We start from the raw sequence: 22,941 nt of genomic DNA, 5'->3' as shown, positions 1-22,941 counted from the left end.
GCTTTGTGCCAATAGCTTGAAAGTATTCTATAATAACTTACTGAACCAACTAAAAGAAAAGAAATAATCATTTTACTTCGAAATAAGTGTATTAGTCTCTGTATTCATAGAAGCTTCACTGAAAGAAGCGTAGAAAATGTACCAATTCTCTGGCAAATGATGAAGTAAATAGGCAATCAGTGAACAGAAGAATTTTTATTCAATTATCTCATCTTATTTTTTTTTCTCCACAAAAATCTTCTATTTTGATGTCAAAATAGAAAAGAAAAAAAAATTAGCAATATAATTAATTCTCCCCACCTCATCACTCCATGCTTGCATTTTCAAACTCTGAACAATTTGTGGCAGTCCAAGGTCCACTATAACAACCAACCTCACAACCTAAAAATTGACCCACAAAAAAGTGGAATCAGTTTATAGTAGTCCTATATTTTAGGAAAACTAATAGGAAAAAAAGGTACAAAATGTAAATGACCTCTACTTTCCTTCCACACCATATTTTAGAAGAACTATAGAATGAAAAAGACTTCAACATACACCCAAAGGTTACCTTTTCCTTAGTGGAACCTTTAACGACTTCCACTAGTCATGGCAGGGCCCTAGAAGCAGCTAGGTACTCCACCGTAGGTTCATAGAAGGACAAGAGCCAAACACAAAGGCATGTTTCATAAAGTAGTTGTCACCAAGAAGAAAGGTGACATCTTCAGAACTAAGGTACACATCAAAAAGGGCATTAAAGCTCATCTAAAATTATTCCAGCATTTGTTAATATGCATCAGAGTAGGACAAAAGGTTAGGTATCAACTTAACATAGAAAGGAGAAATTCTAAGATGCTCATCTAAAATTGTTCCAAGTTTCAAATGCTCCTCCATGTTCATACGGGGAATCATTCATACACATGGACACTATTTTCGGGATTTCCCATTCAGAATAAAAATAATATGTAAAAGGAAAATAAAACATTACATCTTACCTGGATGGATTGCTGGAGAAATAAATGGAATCAGCAGTTTCACCCCATCTGCCTTCACAAATGAAGATCTGACCAAGGGTTCCTTCAGCAAAGTTGCTAAGCAACTAATAGCAGTTGGAATGCTACGAGTAGGATGTGAAGGCTTCTTTAGCTGCACTTATATAGACATGTTAAAGCTTACCAACTGATATTAAAATCAGAGTTGAAATACTACTGTAAGTTTTTTTTTTTTTTTTGGGGGGGGGGGGGTGTTATCTTTTATAATTGATGTAATCGTGTAAGCAAAAGTAAGTTTCACATATGACAACAACAACTTCAGATTTTTTGTTCTATTTTTTTTAAATAAAAATAAACAAGAAAAACGGCTTGAACATAAATTTCAAATAGTTGGATTCACAGTATAAAATAATGTCACTCGGTGATGTAGCGTTACTTTCAAACTAACAGTAACAGAACATTGTTATGTAACAATATGCCACACCACAGATAATATTATTTGGAAAAATCTGTTTCTAAATGATATTTGAACTTCAATAATGACTGCTATTTTGAAAATAGTAGCCATAATTTATTAGAATTTTTTTTACTTCTTTTATTGCAAAGATGTAAACTCTTAAAAAATGACTCTACTAAATATTGTAAACGGCCACTAGTGCAAAGGTAATGGCGTCAAACAACCCAAGAACAAAACACCATTATTTTCCAAACAGGAAAAGAAAAAAGAAAAAAAAAAAAGGAATGCCCTAGGCATAATCATTATATAAAACAAGTTACCATTTTGGAGCATTATTTGGTTGGATTCTTTAAAATACATTTTCAATTTTCCTTCGTGGATAAATTGAGGAATAATGACATAGTATTGAAAATGTCTTTCATGGAAAAAAATTCAATGGCTTGGAGTTGGCCATAAAACAATGGCTTGCACCCTTTTTTTTGGTCAACTTTGACCATCAACAGTGATGAAAATCCCAAGAAAACTAGCTTAGGTAGCACGAATATGTACGTCTACAAGTTAACAAACAATTCTTTAGGCTAGAGTAGGTCAATGACATATCGCAAATGTTGTACCTTCTCATCCAAACTGACATTGTAAGTTGTAAATAAAATGTTGTCGAAGTATATGTCGATGAAAATACAAAACTTGATCATCCCAAAAAAATACTCGGAGCATTTGACATACCAAACACCATCATCAACCATTCGTACAGTCTATTCCACACCTTGAAAGTGGCCTTCTATTAGTCCCCAAGTCTAATTCTTCTCTGGTGGTAGTCGGGTCACAGGTTAATCTTCAATAATATCAATCCGGCTAGCACGTCCACCATCATTCATTAGGGAATTGGGAAGCAGTACTTCATCGTAATCTAGGTGATGCTTGGTTGTCAACACACATCCACTAAGTCGTATCTTCCTCTGATTTAGTAGAGCAGGTACCCCACAAGGTCTTAAAACTCTCTCCAAAAAGACCTTTATGAATCAATTCATTGACCTGTTTCTTCAATTCTTCGTACTCAAAAGAATTCATCAAATAAGCTGCTTTACTAGGCAGTAAAAAATTTAAGAAAAAGTTCAATCTAGTCATGATGTCTCTCATGAGAAGTACTCCAACCAGCAAATCCACTATAATCTCAAAGAATTGTTCCAGCAATTATAATATCTTTGGCGGTGTAAGGATCACAAGTTCCATATCTTTAGCTGCAAGTACATAAACCACACCGAATTCATAAGCCTCAAACTCAATATGCTCACCTAGCTAACAATTCCAGCTTGGACTACTTTGGGCATTTCAAACTGCGTTTATTGACTATTTCCTGCCAATGTTTACAAAGGCACTAGAGGTGTACACCTTGACACTTGGGGATTTAAGGAAATGCCCTTTTCATTCAAAGGCTTACGCATGTATCAAAGATGCGCTGAAAAACTTACGCCTTAAGGATATACATGGCTTATTGGTACAGATTACATTTTTCATCTAGCCTTAAAGTGGTGTCATGCTTTTCAATTTAGAGTTGTTACACTCTAAGGTGTTGTTTTCCTTTGAAGGATCAAAACCGAGAGTTGGAAGAATGCAACTATGGAAGTGATGCAACTTGATTTGATTTTAGCATTTTCTTTGTTTTAGATTTTTCCCAATTTTTTATAGGTGTTTAAGTGTGAAAACAGGATTTAATCCAAGGTTTGGAGTAGCAGATCTTGATTCCAACTATGCATCCAGTCTGAAAGATTTTGATCCTCAACTAGCTTTGAGTAGGCTTATCAACATACACCTAATGAGTAGGCTTTCTCCATCAAGTGACAGTTGAATGATTATCTCTTCTTGATTAGCACTCCTCGAAAACCATGTTGACGCAGCTCTTAACCTTCAATTCCAATTAATATGTGAAGTCAATACTAGGAACCGGTGCAATGCTTGCTCATCTTGTATCACTAGCTTCAGCCCATTGACTAATTTCCCTACTTTTTGCAAGTCTATTTCAATTAAATAGTTATTGATGGTCGACTGAAGAACTCTTCGATGTAATATTAACCTTCATTCCTTGTGTAAAACTTTATGTAACCTCTAGAACATAATTTGCAAATATTCTAGTGAATCGAATTTACATCTAAGTCTGTAATTCCTCAAGATTTAACCGACCCTAGAACTCAAAAGCCCACCTGCATTCCTCAATTATTGAGACTCTCGAGAGCCTTGATAACAAATTTCCCTGACGTGACTCAATTACGGAGGGGGCGTGATTCATTGTCTAAGAAGAGATCATTGTTATGCTCACTCCGAACTAATTTGGCCTAGATTGGTTTCTTTGCCTTCCTACCTTAATAGATTGTACCTCTATGGTCCATGGTTCCATGCAGCTATTTTTTCTTGTACAGTGGCGCCATTGGATCGACTCAGTTAACTTGATTTAGTTGACCAGCCCTTTGACCTCTGCCTCGTCCTCTCTTAAAAAGGATCCCTCGCCTTGCATATTATTCCCAAAGAATCTAGACCTTCAGCATGCTCAAAATGTTGATGAGCCATGATAAAACAGAAGTACTCATCGCAATGAGCACAACAATATGTGGTTTTTCGGAAGTGATGTGAGCCCTCAACAAAAGTAAGTTTTAACAAATGATGACCATCTAAGAGAAGGTACTTACTATAGAAAATGATCTAGGGTTTAGAGAAGATAAAGAGAGAATGAAGAAAAGAACAAATTAAAGAGAAAAAGTTATGTTTGTTATTTCTTCATTCCTATTTATGTAAGTTGCATAATAAATAGGAAAGGATGAAAGAAGGACATGGCATAAACATAAATAAAAAAGACTTATATCTAATAACACTCCCCTTCAAGTTGGTGCAAAAATATTACACATGCTCAGCTTGCATATAAGATTATCAAAACTAACATGACCCAATACTTTACTGAAGACATCAGGTAACTGTTGTGATGTAAGAACAAATATGGTGCAGATGTGACATAGTGGAAGCATGTGAGTCAATAGATTTGATAGGTTGTGTTCAATGAAACACTCAAAATCAATTTGAATCAATTGATTCAATTGATAAACAAGCAATAGCTTGTAAGAAAATAAAACATAAAGCTAAAAAATAATTAAAAGAGAAAAGATTATTGCATTGATTTTCGGATTTGGAGCTCCTTATATAGATAACTCCATCATAAAAACATAGAATCTCACTAAAATATTAAAAATTAACATTCCTAACCTATCTATAACATAATACTAACTTTCTTATCCTATTAGAACTCAAATTAGATACTTCTAAGCACTTATAATTATAGCCTAAATAATAAAAATAAATTAAAACAAATTAGAAACTAGCAAGGAATTGTATTCCTAACATAACTATGAAATAGAAATCCTATTAGAAGTAGAAATAGAAATAAAAATCCTAGTAAAACTCTAACTAGGATTGTAAATGTCCTACATCAAGATGTCACTGGAACTAACTTTTTCCCTAATGAAATGTCAGTCAACCTCAATATGCTTGGAGTGATCATACTGAATTGGATTATGAGCTATGTTAATGGCAACCTTGTTATCACAGTACAACTGAAAAGGCTGAGGAGCTGAACAACCTAGCTCACAAAATAATAAACTAATAGTTGTAACCAAAGTAACTCACATATGCCAAGAGTCATGGCTCTGAACTGAGGTTCAACACTTGAGCAAGCAACTACAGATTGTTTCTTACTGCCAAGTAACCAAATTACCATTCACCATAGTGCAATACCCAAAAGTCAAACGATGATTAGTAATTAAACCCGCCAAAATTAGCATTTGTCCATGTTTCCACACGCATGTGACAATGTGAACAAAACAATAAACCTTTCCCCGGACATCTTTTTAGATATCGAAGGATGCGAAAGGCAACATCAAGATGTGTCGTATGAGAGGCATGCATGAATCGACTAACCACACTTGTCGCATAAGCAATGTCTGGTCACGTGAGAGATAGGTAGATGAGTTTACCAATCAAGCGTTGATAACGATTAATATCTTCCAGAACTTCACCATTACTTTCACTCAATCGGCTATTTGGCCCAATTGGAGCATCAATTGGTTTAGCTCCAAGTTTGCCAACCTCCTAGAGCATATTTAACAAGTATTTGCGCTATGAGATAAAAATGCTTATCTTGGATCGAGCTACCTCAATACCCAAAAAATATTTTAGAAGTCCAAGATCTTTTACTTAAAAATGATTTCCAAGAAAATGCTTCAAAGTTTGGATCTCAGTAGGGCAATTTCTTGTAATGATAATATCATTAACATGCACAATAAGAATTGTAGTTTAAGGTCCACTATGTTTGACAAATAGTGTGTGATCAGCTTGACATTGTTTGTAACGCACATCCTACATAACAGAGTGGAACCGCTCAAACCACGCTCACAGGAACTGTTTGAGATCATATAAGGACTTCTTTAGATGACGCACTTTGGCATCAGCATTGGAAAAATGAACTCCTGGAGGAGTATCCATGTATACTTCTTCCTATACTTGAAATGGAAGGATGCTTGATTAGAGGCACCAGCTCTACCATTTTCTTATATTAATCAAATGAGTAAATTACAAGAGTACCCTACACTATAACACTTATAACACAAACACCACCAACACTCCCCCTCAAGTTGGAACATACATGTCAAACATGCCCAACTTGATAGAAAAATCATGAATAGTAGTAGGCCCAATTGCTTTGGTAAAGATATCTGCAAGTTGTTGAGAAGAAGGGACATCTTGAAGGATTATGGAGGTATCAGAAACTCTCTCTAACAAAGTGTGAGAATCCAAACCCACCATTGGTAGACAGTCCTAGACTTACTTCCAACATGACTTCGGAGAAATAAACTACAAAAAATCCAGATCACACGATAGAAAGAAATATGACTCGCCTTGAAGGCTATTACAACCGTGACATAAACCGTAATAGTTAATCAAGTGTGAAGAATGACCCGATGAAGTTTCACAATGACGTAGCGGAAGCATGTGAATCAATAGAATCGATAGATTGTGTTCAATGGAACACTTAAAATCAATTTGAATCAATAGATTCAATTGATAAACAAGCAATAGCTTGAAAGAAAATAAAACATAAAACTAAAAAAAGTAATTAAAAGAGAAAAGATAATTGAATTAATTATTAATGTTCGGATTTGGAGCTCTTTATATAGATAACTCCATCATAACAACTTATAATCCTACTAAAATACTAAAAATTAATATTCCTAACCTATCTATAACATAATACTAATTTCTAATCCTATTAGAACTCAAATTGGAGACTTTTAAGTACTTTTAATTATAGTCTAAATAATAAAAATGAATTTAAAATAAATTATAAACTAACAAGGAATTGTACTAAGAACATAACTATGAAATAGAAATCCTATTAGAAGTAGAAATAAAAATCCTACTAGAAATAGAAATAGAAATCCTACAAGAAGTAGAAATAGAAATAGAAATACTAGTAAAGTTCTAAGTAGGATTGTAGATGTCCTACATCAGGCTCCCTTTCTTTGAGAAAACTCGTCCTCGAATTTGGTGTAGGAGTAGAAAAATCATCCTCTGAAAAATAAGGATAGATGCCCTTGACGTTGAATGTCGGGGATATGTGCATATTATTAGGCAAATCCACTACATAAGCGTTATCGTTTATTTTCTTCAAGATACGAAGGGGGCCCAATTTTCTTTAACTTGGTTTTGTTGTAAGTTCCAACAGGGAAGCATCTTTACTAAGATAAACCATGACCAAGTCTCCTTCTTCATAGCTCTTGAATCGTCTATGCTTACCGGCATTTTTTTTATACTATTCATTAGAAGCTTCAAGGTTCTTCTTCACTTGTCCGTGAAGCTTGTGAAGGTTCTCAATCATATCATTGACCGTCACACTGGAGTTGGGAAGAGAAGAAAGTTGTACCAAATCCAAAGTATGATTAGGTGCTTTGGAATAGACTATGTGGAATGGTGCGTAACCTTAGAGCAATTAGGGACTGAATTATAAGCGAATTCAGCTTGCGCAAGTGCTAAGTCCCATTATCTCAGTTTGTCACCAGAAAGGCATTGAATCAAGTTGCCAAGAGTACGGTTCACAACTTTTGTTTGTCTGTCCGTTTGAGGATGGGCGGTGCTTGAAAACTTAAGTTCAGTTTTCAATCTTGCCCATAGAGTCTTCCAAAATCAACTCAAAAATTTAGAGTCACGATCTGAAGTGATAGTCTTGGGGATGCCATGTAGACGTATACCTTCACAAAAGAAGAGGTTGGCTATATTTACCGCATCATGAGTCTTGTGGCAAGGGATAAAATGTGCCATCTTAGAAAAACGATCAACAACAGCGAAGGTGAAATCGTTGTTTCATTGTGTTCGAGGTAGTACAAGCACAAACTCTATTGAAAGATCTTCTCAAGGGCCATTAGGGACTGGTAAAAGTGTTTACAAACCTGTTTTGTACCTGTCCTTTCTCTTTTTGGCATATAAGGCATCGACGAACAAAAACTTCAACATCGTTCTTGAGGGACTTCCAAAAGTATCGTTCTTCCACAAGTGCAATGGTCTTGTCCCATCCAAAGTGTCTCGAGAGTTTGCCACCATGTAACTCTTTGATAAGATGCTCACGAATAGAACCATTGGGAATGCATAGCCTTGTTCCTTTGAAGAGGAACCCATCTTGAACCACAAAGTTTGAAGTACCTTGCTGTCCCGAGTTGTACTTTTCCCACATAACTTGGAATTCTGGGTCGTCAATGTAGAATTCTTTGAGAAAGTTAAAGCCTATCACATTGCTCCTTATAGTAATGAGCAAAGAATCTATATTTTTGCGATGCATGAGAAGAACTACGACTTAGTGCGTCAGCAACTTTATTGTTGAGTCCAGATTTGTGTTGAATAGTGAAGTTGAACACTTAAAGCAAGGTGATCCATGAAGAATGAATGCAGCTGGCCGAACTTTGATTTTGGATGAATTTCAAGGCCTGGTGATCCGAATAGAGTACAAATTCATTTTGGATCAAGTAATGTCTCCACTTTCTAAGAGCACGAATAACGGCATAGAATTCAAGTTCATATGTACTCCACTTTTGCCTTACCTCTGTTAGCTTCTCACTAAGGAATTCAATAAGCTTTCCTTCTTGAGATAAAAAAAGCTCCTACTCCATGCATGAAAGCATCACAATGGACTTCAAATAGTTTTTCAAAATAAAAAAGAACCAAAATAGGAGCGGAAGTAAGTTTAGCCTTTAAGAGATGAAAGCTAGCATCGGCATCATCGATCCAAGTAAATTTTTTGTTCTTCCATGTGCCAATTAAAGGTGCTGCGATAGAGCTAAGTTCCTTGAAAAAACGCCGATAGAAGGATGTTAGCCCATGAAAACTTTGAGCTTCGGAAGTTGATTTTGGAGAAGATCAATCCCTTATGGTTGCAATTTTAGTTTTATCCACGTGTATGCTCTCTTTGGAGACTATGTAACCCAAGAAAAGTACCGAAGACGTGAAAAAGTGGCATTTCTTCAAATTGATGTAAAGATAGTTGGTTTTGAGAGCCTCAAAAATAGTCCGTAGATGCAGAAGGTGTTCCGAATCAGATTTGGAGTAGATTAAGATATCATCAAAATAGACCACAATGAACTTGCCAATGAAGGCTTGTAAAACTTGGATCATGAGATGCATAAAAGTGTTGGGCGCATTTGATAAACCAAACGGCATAACTAGCCATTCATACAAGTCATCCTTAGTCTTAAAGGTCGTTTTCCATTCATCTCCAGATTGGATCCGTATTTGATGGTAGCCACTTTTCAAGTCGAATTTGGAGAAGATGGTTGAACCTGTTAGCATGTCGAACATGTCATCAAGCCTTGGAATCGAAAAGTGATACCTTATAGTAAATTTGTTCACCGCACGATTATCAATACACATTCTCCATGTACCATCCTTCTTAGGTACCAATATGACCAGAACCACACATGGACTAAGACTTGGTTGAATGAAACCCTTGAAAAGTAAGTCTTCCACTTGTTCCTTTAATATGTCATGCTTTTTTGGACTCATCCTATAATAGGGTAGATTTGGGAGACTTGCCCCGAGCACCAAATCGATGTGGTGTTGTATATTTCTCATGGGAGGCAATGAATCTAGCACGTTTGAAGGAAGAACACAAGAAAATTCTTCAAGGAGAGGTTACATTTGAGGAGGAACTTGAGTAGGAGGGTCCCGATTGGAAGGTTGTACTACCGCTAGGAACACTTGGTTTGCTTCTTTTAAGTCCTCATTGACATTGGGAGAAAGAAAACATGATCTCTTCTCCTTGACTAGGTGGGAAGCCTTGGGCTTGGCATAGGAAGGATGTGGGATCACTTTGACACCATTATGCATGAAAGAATAGGTGTTGACTTTGCCTCGGTAGGTGACATCATTATCATGAAGCCAAGACCTTCCTAAGAGGATGTGGCATACTCTCATTGGGACGATGTTACAAATAACATCATCCTTATATTGTCCAATGTTAAAAGAAAGAGAACATTGATTTGACATATTTTTCTTGCACTCATCGTCCACCCAACCTATAGAATAAGGTTTAGGATGTTGCGTAATGGGTAGCTTGAGTGCATCGACCATGTAGCTTGAAATTATATTTTCTGAACTTCCACTATCTATAATTAATTGACACAACTTCTCTTGCACCTTGCATGTAATTCAAAAAAGACTATGTTTAGTTAAAGGAGCAAAATGTTGTACCGACAACAAGTTGCGAATAAAATAACTTAGATGTTCACCGTCGTCCTCCTCATAAACCTCAAAGAAGATAGTCGCATCATTATCAACATAGTGGTCATCTTCGTTATTTTCATAATCCGCCTCAGCTACTAATATGTGATTCCTCCGGCACACTTCGGAGGTATGACCCATTTTTTCTTACTTAAAATACTTATTTTTCTTTGGTTGTGCATAGGAATTAGGTTGGTGAGGTTTAGGATGTGGAGGTGAAGCTTGAGAGGAGGAAGCATAAGAATTAGGTTGGTGGGTCTTAGGATGTGAAGGTGGAGCTTAAAAGGTGGAAGCATGGTTGTTATTGACATAAGGGGTCGATGGTGGGATGGATAAGGTTGATGAGATGGAAGGACAGATTGTGGATAGTTAGACCTTCGATTGTTGGTATAAGAAGTACGGGAATCAAGCATAAAGGATTCTACTTTTAGGGCATTGTTTATGGCTACGTGCAAGGTTGTGTATTAATGCGTGGCCAATTTCTCTTGAATTCTTCTATTCAACCCATTGATGAAGCGCCCAATAGTTTGGTATTCGTTCTCTTGAAGTTCATTCCTTGAGAGAGTCGAGAGAAGTCATCAACATATTCTTGTACACTTTGAGACCCTTGCTTACAATTTTGTAGGTTGATGAACAAGGTTTGGATGTAATCCGGTGGTAAGTATCGTTGCTTAAGCAATTACTTCATAGCTGGCCATAATTGAACTTGTCGAAAGCCTTGACGTAGTCGATCTCGTTGGAGATGGTCCCACCAAGAGGAGGCTGCCCCGGTTAGCTTAAAAGCCACAAATTTAACCTTCTTATCCTCCAAATTCATATACTCGAAGAATCGTTCAACATAGGACATCCAATCAAGAAAGTCCTCAATGTGCAAGAGCCCATTGAAGGTAGGAATATCCACCTTAAGCCTATAGTCAATAGACCGCTCTTATTGCCCATTGTTGCGAGGATGAGGGGGTGTTATGCATGAACACACGTTCAACCTCTTCAAAATCATGAAAGGGCTGATTTGTAGGTGGGTGATAATGGGCCCGTCTAGTATTGGCTTTGCAATATGGAGGTGGGTGAGTATGGAGAGGATTAGGGAGAAGTTTATCATGGTGAAAATAGGGATGTTTAGCTGGGGGAAGGGTAGTATAAGGATCAAATTCATCTATGTAATCCATATATGGGATTGTTATAGTCATTGAAGGGTCATTGAAGTTATTTGATAGGTTTTGAAGGTTTAGAGAAACATTTTGTATGGGCAGATATGTGGCTGTTGGAGGGTGAGGGATTTTATTTTAAGGGTATAGGAGTGATGCAGTATGGTTAGAAGGTTGAGGGAGGGTGGTTTGAGGTGTGGGAAGTGGTACGGTTTGGGCAAAACCAAAATTATGGGTAAGGTTCTGGTTTTGAAGGAATTCGGCCTCTCTAGAAGAGTTCTAAGGGCTGAATTATGAGTGGAATTGTGGGAATCCTTTGGGTCTTCTTTTCCAAAAGTTTTCTTACCTTTCTCCTTCTCAATGGTGTTAAGAACCATGCCTTGAACACGAGACTCCAACATAACCATAATTTTGTTGGTGATTATTTTTTCAAACTTCTCCAATTTGTGGATCGTAGTAAGAGCTCTGATACCACTTGACGTAGCGAAAGCCTGTGAATCAATAAATTCGATAAATTGTGTTCAATGAAATACTTAAAATCAATTTGAATTAATAGATTCAATTGATAAACAAGCAATAGTTTGAAAGAAAATAAAGCATAAAGCTAAAAAAAGTAATTAAAAGAGAAAAGATAATTGAATTGATTATTGATTTTCGGATTTGGAGCTCTTTATATAGATAACTCCATCATAACAACTTGTAATCCTACTAAAATACTAAAAATTAATATTCCTAACCTATCTATAAATAATACTAACTTTCTAATCCTATTATAACTCAAATTGGAGACTTCTAAGCACTTCTAATTATAGTCTAAATAATAAAAATGAATTTAAAATAAATTAGAAACTAACAAGGAATTGTACTCCTAACATAACTATGAAATAGAAATTCTACTAGAAGTAGAAATAGAAATCCTACAAGAATTAAAAATAGAAATAGAAATACTAGTAAAGCTCTAACTAGGATTGTAGATGTCTTACATCACACAAAATCCTAATAGGTGAATGAAGAGCCCATAAGGGTTTTGAAGGGAAGCATAGACCTAGGACGGTCTGTGGGAGATGGCGACAACCCTAGGTGACTGGTGGCAGCCCTAGGAGGTGGTTGAAGTGATGCGACAGCCTCTAGATGGCTACTGCTAATGTGTGGCAGCCCCTAGATGGTTGCTACTGACAGAAACAGTCCCTAGATGGTGGATGGGTGGTTGGCGACAGTCCTAGGGATGTAGAAAGCTGGAAATCGAACCCTTTTAACTCTCCTTGAATGATTGTAGGACTTCTCTACTTGTTTCGGAACTCTCTTTGATCTTCTCAATCGTCACCAAAGCTCTGATACCATGTAGAAAATGATCTAGGGTTTAGAGAAGATAAGGAGAGAAAGAAGAGAAAATTATGTTTATTATTTCTTCACTCCTATTATATAAGTTACATGATAAATAGGAAAAAACGAAAAAGGACATGACATAAACATAAATAAAAAATAACTATATTTGATAACATTTTCTTCTATTTTTAATATGATTTTGTTGGGCAGTAGAGATTATCGAGACAAAACATTAGCAGCTATTTTTTTTTTACAGATTAGATGGCTTGCTAGGTTTGATCGGGGCGGGGGGGGGGTGTCATGACGGCTAAAAGAGGTATTAACCAACCAACTACTCCAAAAGATCAATCTGCTAGATAAGGGGAGAACTATGAATATAAGAGGATCACGGGGCTTAACTGGGGTATGACACACCCAAGAGCGGAGGAAAATATACACTCAACAAGAGGTAAAGATTCCCCTTTTTCACTTAAAACGTGTAGACATGGGTCAATAAAGGTATAATCGGTAGACGTAAAGTTAAAATAACTTCAAACACAGGTTAAAAGTGAGATAAAAAGGAACTGTAAAGGGCTAAAGAAAGTTTTCTTTTTAAATCTCGAGCTCTACAGATCACGTCCATTTAGACACAATCATGTGCTGAGGTATGAAGAGCTTGACACATCAATTGAGATATTCGCCTGTCTCAAGCATCAGGCCATGCGGTGTACGTTTTTTATACACAGAAGGTTTTCTTCTAAGGAGCTAAAGGCGATCCCATAACGCCTCACATCTATCAGCGTGCATCAAACACCAGTGTTGAATATGAAAAAGTAATGTAGTACAATTTAGTGTTGCTTATAATACCATATCCTGCAATATATGACATAAAACAATAACCTTTATATTAAAGAAATATAACTATAAAAAGCATTCCTTCTGCTGCTTCAAAATCTCACTTATGCTTACTTGACTATATTATAATATGACAGAGACATCTCAACAGAAACATAGAATTTAAACAATATACTAACCTGCACACAACGCCACTCCACCAGTCAATACATCATCAATAGTAGTGTACTTGTCCTTTGAATGTGAGGCTTCTCCATTTGCAATTATACCATCTTTGGTTTTTGGTCTAGCACTATAGTCGAACCAAAAGATATGTATTTTAAAAGATAAATAAGATAATATAGCATTAATGTTAACAACCAAACCATGTAAGCTCCACTAAATAGAGGGATGAAAAGACTTTTAGATACCTCACTATAAAAGCCAATATCTTACAACACTTCTCTTGAATGAACCAGTTACCTTTCCAGAGCAGTCTGAAAATGAATAAGAAAAGCAAGTTGTTTCAGTAGATCTTGTCAGAAAAGCAAGAAAATCAGAAAAATCTTGTGTTCTTCAGGTAAGTAAATGATGTAGAACATATTGCATGACATTCGGTGGCTGATTTGGACTCAATGTGCTGTCTAATACTCTTGGTGTTAGCCAGGATCTATGATGCTTTTCGAGCAAGTTCCTTCATTTTACTATTTTTGGCAATAATGTGCTGCTTAATTTCGGAAGTTGCCATTTGGAGTTGTCCTTTTCACTAGATTGCTGCTTAAGTTTAGGACTTTTGATTTATGCTTCTAATTAGATCTTTCATAGTTTTTGAATTGTTAGCATTTTTCCTTATTTTAGTTATTTCTTTCCTAAAGTTATAATTCCAGCAGAAGTAGATTTTGCAGCCTATATAAAGGCTGTTTCTTTTCATTGTAAGAAAAACTCTTCATTCAATAAAGAATCTTTTTTCTTTTCTAAGATCTTATTCTCTAAGTTCGTGGATTCGAGTGTGTTACTCTTTTGGTTCGTGGATTCGAACGATTTTCCAAGAAGCAAGCAGTGCCTACTTCTTCATAAGCTTCCACTACGTCAGTTGGTATCAGAGCAAAAATCCTGTTCAGATGACAAATGCACGAAATGATAGCGAAATTCTTAATGGCGGTAACCGTGAAAACAATATGGTTACAGGGGCTAAATTCAGAATTTTCCAGCGTGAGACCCAACAAGCATTGCAAGAGGTCCAAGCGACTCTTGCGAGGCTTACGGCAGGGACTAATCAGCGGGGCGACGGTCCTACGGGTCGTCAACCTTACCGAGAGAGGGCTGAAGATGTTCGTGAACGCCATCCAGAGATTCCACGTAGGCAGCTAGCCTATGAGGATAACTTGAGTGATGATGAGGAAGATGTTGAAGCCATACTTCGGAATAATCGGAGGGGTTACCAAGGGGAACATGACCGACAAACCTTTCATATGAAGATGGACTTGCCCAGTTTTAATGGTCAACTTCGGATCGAGGGGTTTCTTGATTGGTTGGTATTAGTCGAGAGGTTTTTCGATTATATGGATATTCCTGAAGATAAAAAGGTGAAATTAGTCGCGTACAGACTATTGGGGGGAGCATCTGCTTGGTGGGAGCAGTTGCAAATTACACGGATGCGACAAGGAAAGGGGATGGTTCGGACATGGACTAAGATGAGACGATTGTTACGATCTAGGTATCTACCTCCAGATTATGAGCAGATTCTGTTTCAATAATATCAAGATTGTAAGCAGGGAAGTATAACAGTTGAGGCTTACCTAGAGGAATTCCATAGGCTATCGTCGCGTAATAACTTGCTTGAAACAGATGCGCAACAAGTTGCTAGGTTTGTTGGGGGGCTACGTTGGGCTATACAGGATCGAGTCGCGATGCAAACAGCCTACACCTTAACCGAAGCCGTTGCGTTGGCTATTAAGGCGGAAACTCAATTGGACAAATCGAAGGCGACAGTCATGCAAGAAATTCTTTTGATTCTAACCGTGCTGTAGTAAATAAAGGTAAAGCCCCAATGACTCAGCCACTTGTGTCTAACACCACTCGCGGGACAGGTAATAATGGAGGTCCAACAAGGCCAATAAACACTGTTCCACCAGAAGTGGCACCTCGTAACCCTTATGCTCGTTCGGGGTCTGACAAGTGCTATAGATGTGGACAACCAGGACACCGTTCCAACCAATGTCCTAAAAGAGGTACCGTTAACCTAGTGGAGCCAGAAGTAGATGGCAGATTTGAGACAGAGGAGGACGAGAATGAAGCGGCTTATAATTATGAAGAGGAAGAGGTAACGGGTGGTGACGAAGGGGAGCTGCTGTCACGCTCTTTGGTAGTTCAACGACTTTTGTTAGCACCAAAACGGGAAGAACCATCTCAACGGCATAACATATTCCGAACCAGATGTACTGTGAACAAAAGGGTTTGTGATGTCATTATTGATAGTGGCAGCAGTGAAAACATAGTATCGAAAGCAATGGTTACCAAGTTGGGCTTGCAAACTGAGAAACACTCTTCACCATATAAGATTGGTTGGATTAAACGGGGAGCTGAAGTGAAGGTAACTGAAATCTGCCGCATTAATTTTTTAATTGGAAAGAATTATGCAGATGAAGTTGTGTGTGATGTGGTGGAAATGGATGCTTGCCATATGATTTTGGGACGACCATGGCAGTTCGATGTGGATGCTACATACAGGGGCCGTGCCAATGAATATGTTTTCATGAAGAGAGGCTTGAAGATCGTTTTGGGGCCCATAAAAGAGGAATTTTCAATTGTTGAACCGAAGTCAAAGGGCAAGTCAGTATTTCTAGTGGATGGGAGCGAATTCATAAAGGAAACTAAGGAATCCGGAGAGATTTTTGCTGTGGTAGTTGGGGAAGAATTTGGCAGAGAATCTATGGAAATTCCCCCTGTGCTTAAACCTTTGTTAAAGGAATTTCAAGAAATTATATCGCCAGAACTACCAGATGGGTTGATCTCACGCCGGGAGCCAGTTTACCTAATCGTCCACATTACCGGATGAGTCCCAAAGAAAGTCAGATTCTACAAAAGCAAGTAGAAGAGTTGATTAAGAAGGGATTGGTGCAAGAGAGCATGAGTCCTAGTGCTGTACCAGCCTTGTTAGTCCCAAAGAAAGATGGCACTTGGCGCATGTGCATCGACAGCCGGGCAATCAACAAGATCACTATTAAATATAGGTTCCCTATTCCTCGATTGGAAGATATGCTAGACATGCTGGCCGGAGCCAAAGTCTTTTCGAAAATTGACTTGCGAAGTGGGTACCATCAGATTCGGATCAGGCCTGGAGACGAATGGAAGACTGCTTTTAAGACCAAGGAGGGGTTGTACGAATGGTTAGTGATGCCGTTTGGACTCACCAATGCGCCTAGTACTTTCATGCGGCTCATGAACCAGGTATTAAAACCATTCACTGGAAAATTTGTGGTGGTGTACTTTGATGATATATTAATATTTAGCCAAAACAAATCTGACCATTTTGCGCATTTGAGGGAAGTACTTACAGCTTTGCAGCAAAATAAATTGTATGTCAATTTAAAGAAGTGTAGTTTTATGACCAGCAGTTTGTTGTTTTTGGGATTTGTGGTAAGTGCTGAAGGGATTAAAGTTGATGAAGAAAAGATTCGTGCCATTCGGGAGTGGCCAACTCCACAAACAGTGGGCGAGGTTCGTAGTTTTCATGGTTTGGCCACATTTTACAGGCGGTTTATCAGAGATTTTAGTCGGATAGTTGCGCCAATTACTGAATGCATGAAGAAGGGAAAATTCCATTGGGGAGAGGAAGCAAAACAGAGCTTCACGCTGATCAAGGAGAAATTATCATCTGCCCCAATTTTAGCACTACCAGATTTTGACAAGTTGTTTCAAGTAGAGTGTGATGCTTCTATTGTTGGCATTGGTGCTGTACTTTCTCAAGAAGGCAGACCGGTTGCGTTCTACAGTGAAAAGCTCAGTGAAGCTCGCCAAAAGTGGTCCACTTATGAGCTGGAATTGTATGCTGTTTTTCGCGCCTTGAAGGTTTGGGAACACTATCTGGTGCAGAGGGAGTTTGTCTTATTTAGCGACCACCAAGCGCTGAAATTTATCAATAGCCAGAATAGCATCAACCGGATGCATGCCCGCTGGATTTCTTTTATACAACGCTTCACTTTCATTTTGAAGCATAAGGCGGGTCAATTAAACCGAGTAGTTGACGCTCTAAGCAGGAGGGCATTGTTACTGGTCACAATGCGGACTGAAGTGATTGGGTTTGATTGTCTCAAGGAGCTGTATGCAAACGATGAAGATTTTCAGGATATTTGGGCAAAATGTCAATCGGGACCTTCCGTTGACGGAATGCATATTCAAGAGGGTTATCTATTTCGAGGTAACCAATTATGCATCCCAAGGAGTTCACTACGAGATTAGATAATTCATGAATTACATGGTGGGGGCTTGGGTGGACACTTGGGTCGTGAAAAAACAGTAGCTCTTGCTGAGGAGAGGTATTATTGGCCCCAACTGAAACGAGACATTGGCAGTCATGTTAAAAGATGCCCCATTTGTCAGGCTGCCAAAGGCCAATCTCAAAATACGGGTCTGTACATGCCTTTGCCCATTCCAGCAGCACCTTGGGAGGATCTTTCAATGGACTTTGTCTTGGGCCTTCCACGAACCCAACGCGGATTTGATTCTGTATTTGTGGTGGTTGATAGGTATTCCAAAATGGCTCACTTTATTGCTTGCAAAAAGACCTCAGATGCAGTACATGTGGCAAATTTGTTTTTCAAAGAGGTTGTTCGTTTGCATGGGGTTCCCAAATCCATCACTTCAGATAGGGACACCAAATTCTTGAGTCATTTTTGGCAGACTTTATGGAGACGGTTTGACACATCCCTGAATTTCAGTAGTACAAGTCATCCTCAGTCTGATGGTCAAACGGAAGTGGTGAACCGCACTCTTGGGAACTTAATTCGCTGTATTTCTGGAGAGAAGCCAAAACAGTGGGATCTTGCTCTTGCACAGGCTGAATTTGCTTATAACAGTATGCTAAATCGGTCTACTGGGAGGACCCCATTCCAAATTGTGTATTGCTGTCCTCCACGCCATGCTTTAGACTTGGTTCCTCTGCCAAAACTTCCTGGTTTGAGTATTGCAGCAGAAAATATGGCAGATCGTATCAAGGCTATTCAAGAAGAGGTGAAATTTTTTTTGGAGGAATCTAATGCCAAATACAAGACTGCTGCTGATAAAAAGAGAAGGGCTCAAGTATTTCAAGAGGGGGATCTAGTGATGGTTTATTTGCGCAAAGGGCGGCTGCCAACGGGCACATACAACAAGCTGCGAGACAAAAAATATGGTCCTTTCCAGATTCTACAGAAAATTAATGATAATGCCTATGTCGTGGACCTTCCTACAGATATGGCCATCTCTCCTACATTCAATGTTGCTGATTTGTTTGAATATCATCCTCCTGATGTGTCGTCTTCTCAATCAATTAACTCGAGGTCGAGTTCTTTTCAAGTCGGGGAGACTGATGTAGAACATATTGCATGAAATGCGGTGGCTGATTTGGACTCAATGTGCTGTCCAATACTCTTGCTGTTAGCCAGGATCTATGATGCTTTTCGAGCAAGTTCCTTCATTTTACTATTTTTGGCAATAATGTGCTGCTTAATTTCGGAAGTTGCCATTTGGAGTTGTCCTTTTCACTAGATTGCTGCTTAAGTTTAGGACTTTTGATTTATGCTTCTAATTAGATCTTTCATAGTTTTTGAATTGTTAGCATTTTTCCTTATTTTAGTTATTTCTTTCCTAAAGTTATAATTCCAGCAGGAGTAGATTTTGCAGCCTATATAAAGGCTGTTTCTTTTCATTGTAAGAAAAACTCTTCATTCAATAAAGAATCTTTTTTCTTTTCTGAGATCTTATTCTCTAAGCTCATGGATTCGAGTGTGTTACTCTTTTGGTTCGTGGATTCGAACGATTTTCCAAGAAGCAAGCAGTGCCTACTTCTTCATAAGCTTTCACTACGTCAGTAAATTTGTTATGAAAGAAAAGAAAACAAAAATAGATCAATATCATCTGATAACGGAAATAACTCACAGTCAACTATGCTGTCTCAAAACCATTCACCTTAAAATGGATGGCCAAACTAAACCCCAAAAAAAGAATGAATTCAGGAAGACACAAGCCTACTTTCATAGGGTCCAGAAAAGTGTAGCACTTGGAAGGTCTGGGGAAACATTTGAACTCCTAAGTAACCTTTCAGCAACCAAGGAACTCAAGGATATCTAAACAGACAATAGAAGAATAATGATGAACATTCCAAATGAAAAAAAAACAAAATTTTACTTTTTATTCCTTTGATAACTAAAATGTTTTAAGAACGGACAGAGCAAATCAATGAAGCCCCATTAACACCTTTATGTTAACTGCGGGCAAGGCCAACTAATAAACTCAACTGTGAGTGAAAAATCGATTAACGTGAAACAATAAACTATAAATCAAAAGAATACCAAATAAGAAAATATATCTTCATTTTGATGGTTTTGTAAAAATAACTTAACTTAAGAAAGGTTCATAAGTATCTTCATTTGAAAGAGATTTGTCATGAAATAGTCTAGCCCTTTTTGGGTTTGCTGCCAAGAGAAAAAAAAAAGCACAATATGTCAAATAACGGAAATTTAAGATGTACATAGATGCTGAAAAACCTTCCATTTTACCTGTGAGCATTTCGTCAATAAGAGCTAGAACATATTCCACTGTTTCTTCCTTATATATATCACGTAAAATGTTAACAAACACCCGAACATAAGCTGGACCATCCTGCATCAGTTGTTCACACACATCCGTTGTCCAATCAAGAGCTAAACCTTGAACAGATATATAAATACATTAAGAGAAATTCTATTACCACGTTAACTTTTACTTATAACACACAAATAAAATGAATAATAGATTTATGTAGGGGTGGGGATATCCTCTCTTTTTTCAACACCACACACATGTTATTTTTCACCCCTAATGCCAAAAGAGAGAGCAAGGGCAAGAATGGTTGAGTCCATGTTGATAGAACTTCCTCCCAACAAGAAGAAAGAGAATGTAGAACATTTAAATTTTGTTGATAATTCTTGGATGATTCTTACAAAAGCCCTAGTAGGGTATTTATAGACATTACATCAACCAAGATATATGAAAACTACCTAATATAAATATTCTAGAATATCCCAATTGATATATTCTAAATATCAATATATATTCTAGAATATCCTTCATCACAACCTTCCATTTGTGATGAGATACACTAACAATGATACAGTGTATCTCATGTATCTTAATACAGTGCATCTTATTCTCTAACATCCTCCCGCAATTGCATGGTCCTTTGAAAAAGGAATATGTAATTGATTTTGTTGAATAATTGCTTGATCTCATTAATAAATATGTTCATTGATCGTCAAAGTGCCAATCGTGCTTGCTGGTGGTCACCGTCTGTCTATGAAGTTCATCACTGTCGCATTCCGCTCTTTTTGAGTCTGTCGGAGCCGGTGGCTTATTAGACCAGATCTGTCATGATCTCTCCCAGAAGCATAAAAAGTAGGATTGTGCCATTTAAATGAAAAAACTCTCATTGGAGAGATTTTATATAGGAAAAAAAATGAGATCATGTAACATGAATGTGTGAAATTGGGAGATTTGTAGAGATATAGAAGGAGTTGTGATTTTTATTGGAAAAATAAAAAACCTAGAATAATAGAAAAGAAGAGAATAAAAGATATCTAGATCCGAAACATAGAGAAAGAAGATATTTTTATTGAAAAAATACTAATAACATAACAAAATGATTAAGGTTCGGCGATGGCGGTGGTGCCATCGCCGAAGAATGGCGCACCAAGATCGATGTGCTCAGTGGAGCTTGAGCTCTAATACCATGTAGAACATTTAAATTTTATTGATAATTCTTGGATGATTCTTTACAAAAGCCCTAGTAGGGTATTTATAGACATTACATCAACCAAGATATATGAAAACTACCTAATATAAATATTCTAGAATATCACAATTGATATATTCTAAATATCAATATATATTCTAGAATATCCTTCATCACAACCTTCCATTTGTAATGAGATACACTAACAATGATACAGTGTATCTCATGTATCTTAATACAGTGCATCTTATTCTCTAACAGAGAAAAAACAGAGCAGGAGCTCAAGCTTTATCTACCATCAGCAAAATTACAAGCTCAGCTGAACACGTTAGAGCATTTTCTACTTCAGGCTGTTGGGTCTCTAAAAACCTCTTTGTGGCTTGACTAGCAAAGCTCAATTTTCAAGATGGGGTTGTTCTAAGAAGGTTTGTGTTTGGGCTTGAAAGTACAGATTTTGTGCCATTCTTCTGATTTTCTAGAAGTAGGGGATATTGAGATGGAGAGTATCATTGTGAAGGGTGAGCGAATCGAAGAGAGGGAAGATGGATTGAACGTGAAATTGTGAATGGCAGTGAAAGTGAGTTACTTGCGGATTCAAATGACGAGGAGTGTTGGGAGAACAGTTAAATCACAGATACTTTAACAAATCAGATCATATAAACCATCCTTTTCTGTCTATTTCAAGATGGGATCATATCAACCTCATCTAGACTGAATCAGGTCAATGTATTTACGAACCATCTCAACCCGAACACCATCATTCCTTCTCCACCACCACCGTTTCATAGCCACAGCCCTCTCCTACCTCTTTGCCAGTACTTTTAGCTTTCTTCGGGTTAGGGTTTCTCAAAACCCCACCCCCCTTCTCAGTTGTGAAGGAGAAGTTTTTCATAAAAGCTAGATTACGAAAATGGAGAAGAGTACATCATGTTTCAATTTGAAACAGTAGAATCGAAATTCATTAAAAATATAGCTAAGAAAGTAAGTGGGTGCTACACAATGGTGTGTTATTAGTAAAAAATGGTGTGGCAATAGAAGCTCACATACATTAAATATCAAGAAAGAACTTCAGAAAAAAAAATAGTGAGTATTGTAAACCCAGTATATTTAGGCTACAAACATCCAAAAGGTAGTTATGGAATATCCAAACAGTTGCCAGTAGGCCCCGTGAGTGGGGATACAAAGCAAATACAAAAAAGATTATCACAAAAAACACTTCTCCTTCAGAAATAATTGAAATCAGATATGTGATAAACATCTCTAAGAAACCTATTTCTTCTGATGAGTAACATCTGTAGGAAACAAACTAGCAGATCTATATAGGAAAAATCCATACACCCTACAAACTATACGTTTGTTCTATGTGTAGCACAAAGACACAAGGGAGTTGACCTTTTGTCATGCCCCACTCCGACGGGGCACGACCTGACACATCATTTTCCGATAAAATAT

General features: G+C 37.5%; 1 long non-coding RNA gene across 2 annotated transcripts; it reads right to left on the bottom strand.

Moving 5' to 3' along the window:
• Window positions 1-977: 977 nt before the first annotated feature.
• LOC147404783 (uncharacterized) lies at window positions 978-22,469 on the bottom strand. 2 transcript variants are annotated; one of them, XR_015177931.1, is made up of 5 exons: window positions 22,191-22,469; window positions 20,279-20,422; window positions 13,952-14,017; window positions 13,721-13,833; window positions 978-1,125 (listed from the first exon to the last, which is right to left on the bottom strand). It is a non-coding gene; the product is annotated as an uncharacterized LOC147404783 (long non-coding RNA). The 2 variants fall into 2 exon arrangements; XR_015177930.1 differs by having other exon boundaries at window positions 20,279-20,381.
• Between the last annotated feature and the right edge of the window lie 472 nt (window positions 22,470-22,941).

The sequence above is a fragment of the Akebia trifoliata genome, chromosome 4, assembly GCF_017979445.1.
Source record: "Akebia trifoliata isolate Shusen 1 chromosome 4, ASM1797944v1, whole genome shotgun sequence".
Taxonomy (NCBI): Eukaryota; Viridiplantae; Streptophyta; class Magnoliopsida; order Ranunculales; family Lardizabalaceae; genus Akebia; species Akebia trifoliata.
Note: the sequence above shows the minus strand (reverse complement) of the source record. Positions and strands in the feature narration are given on the sequence as shown.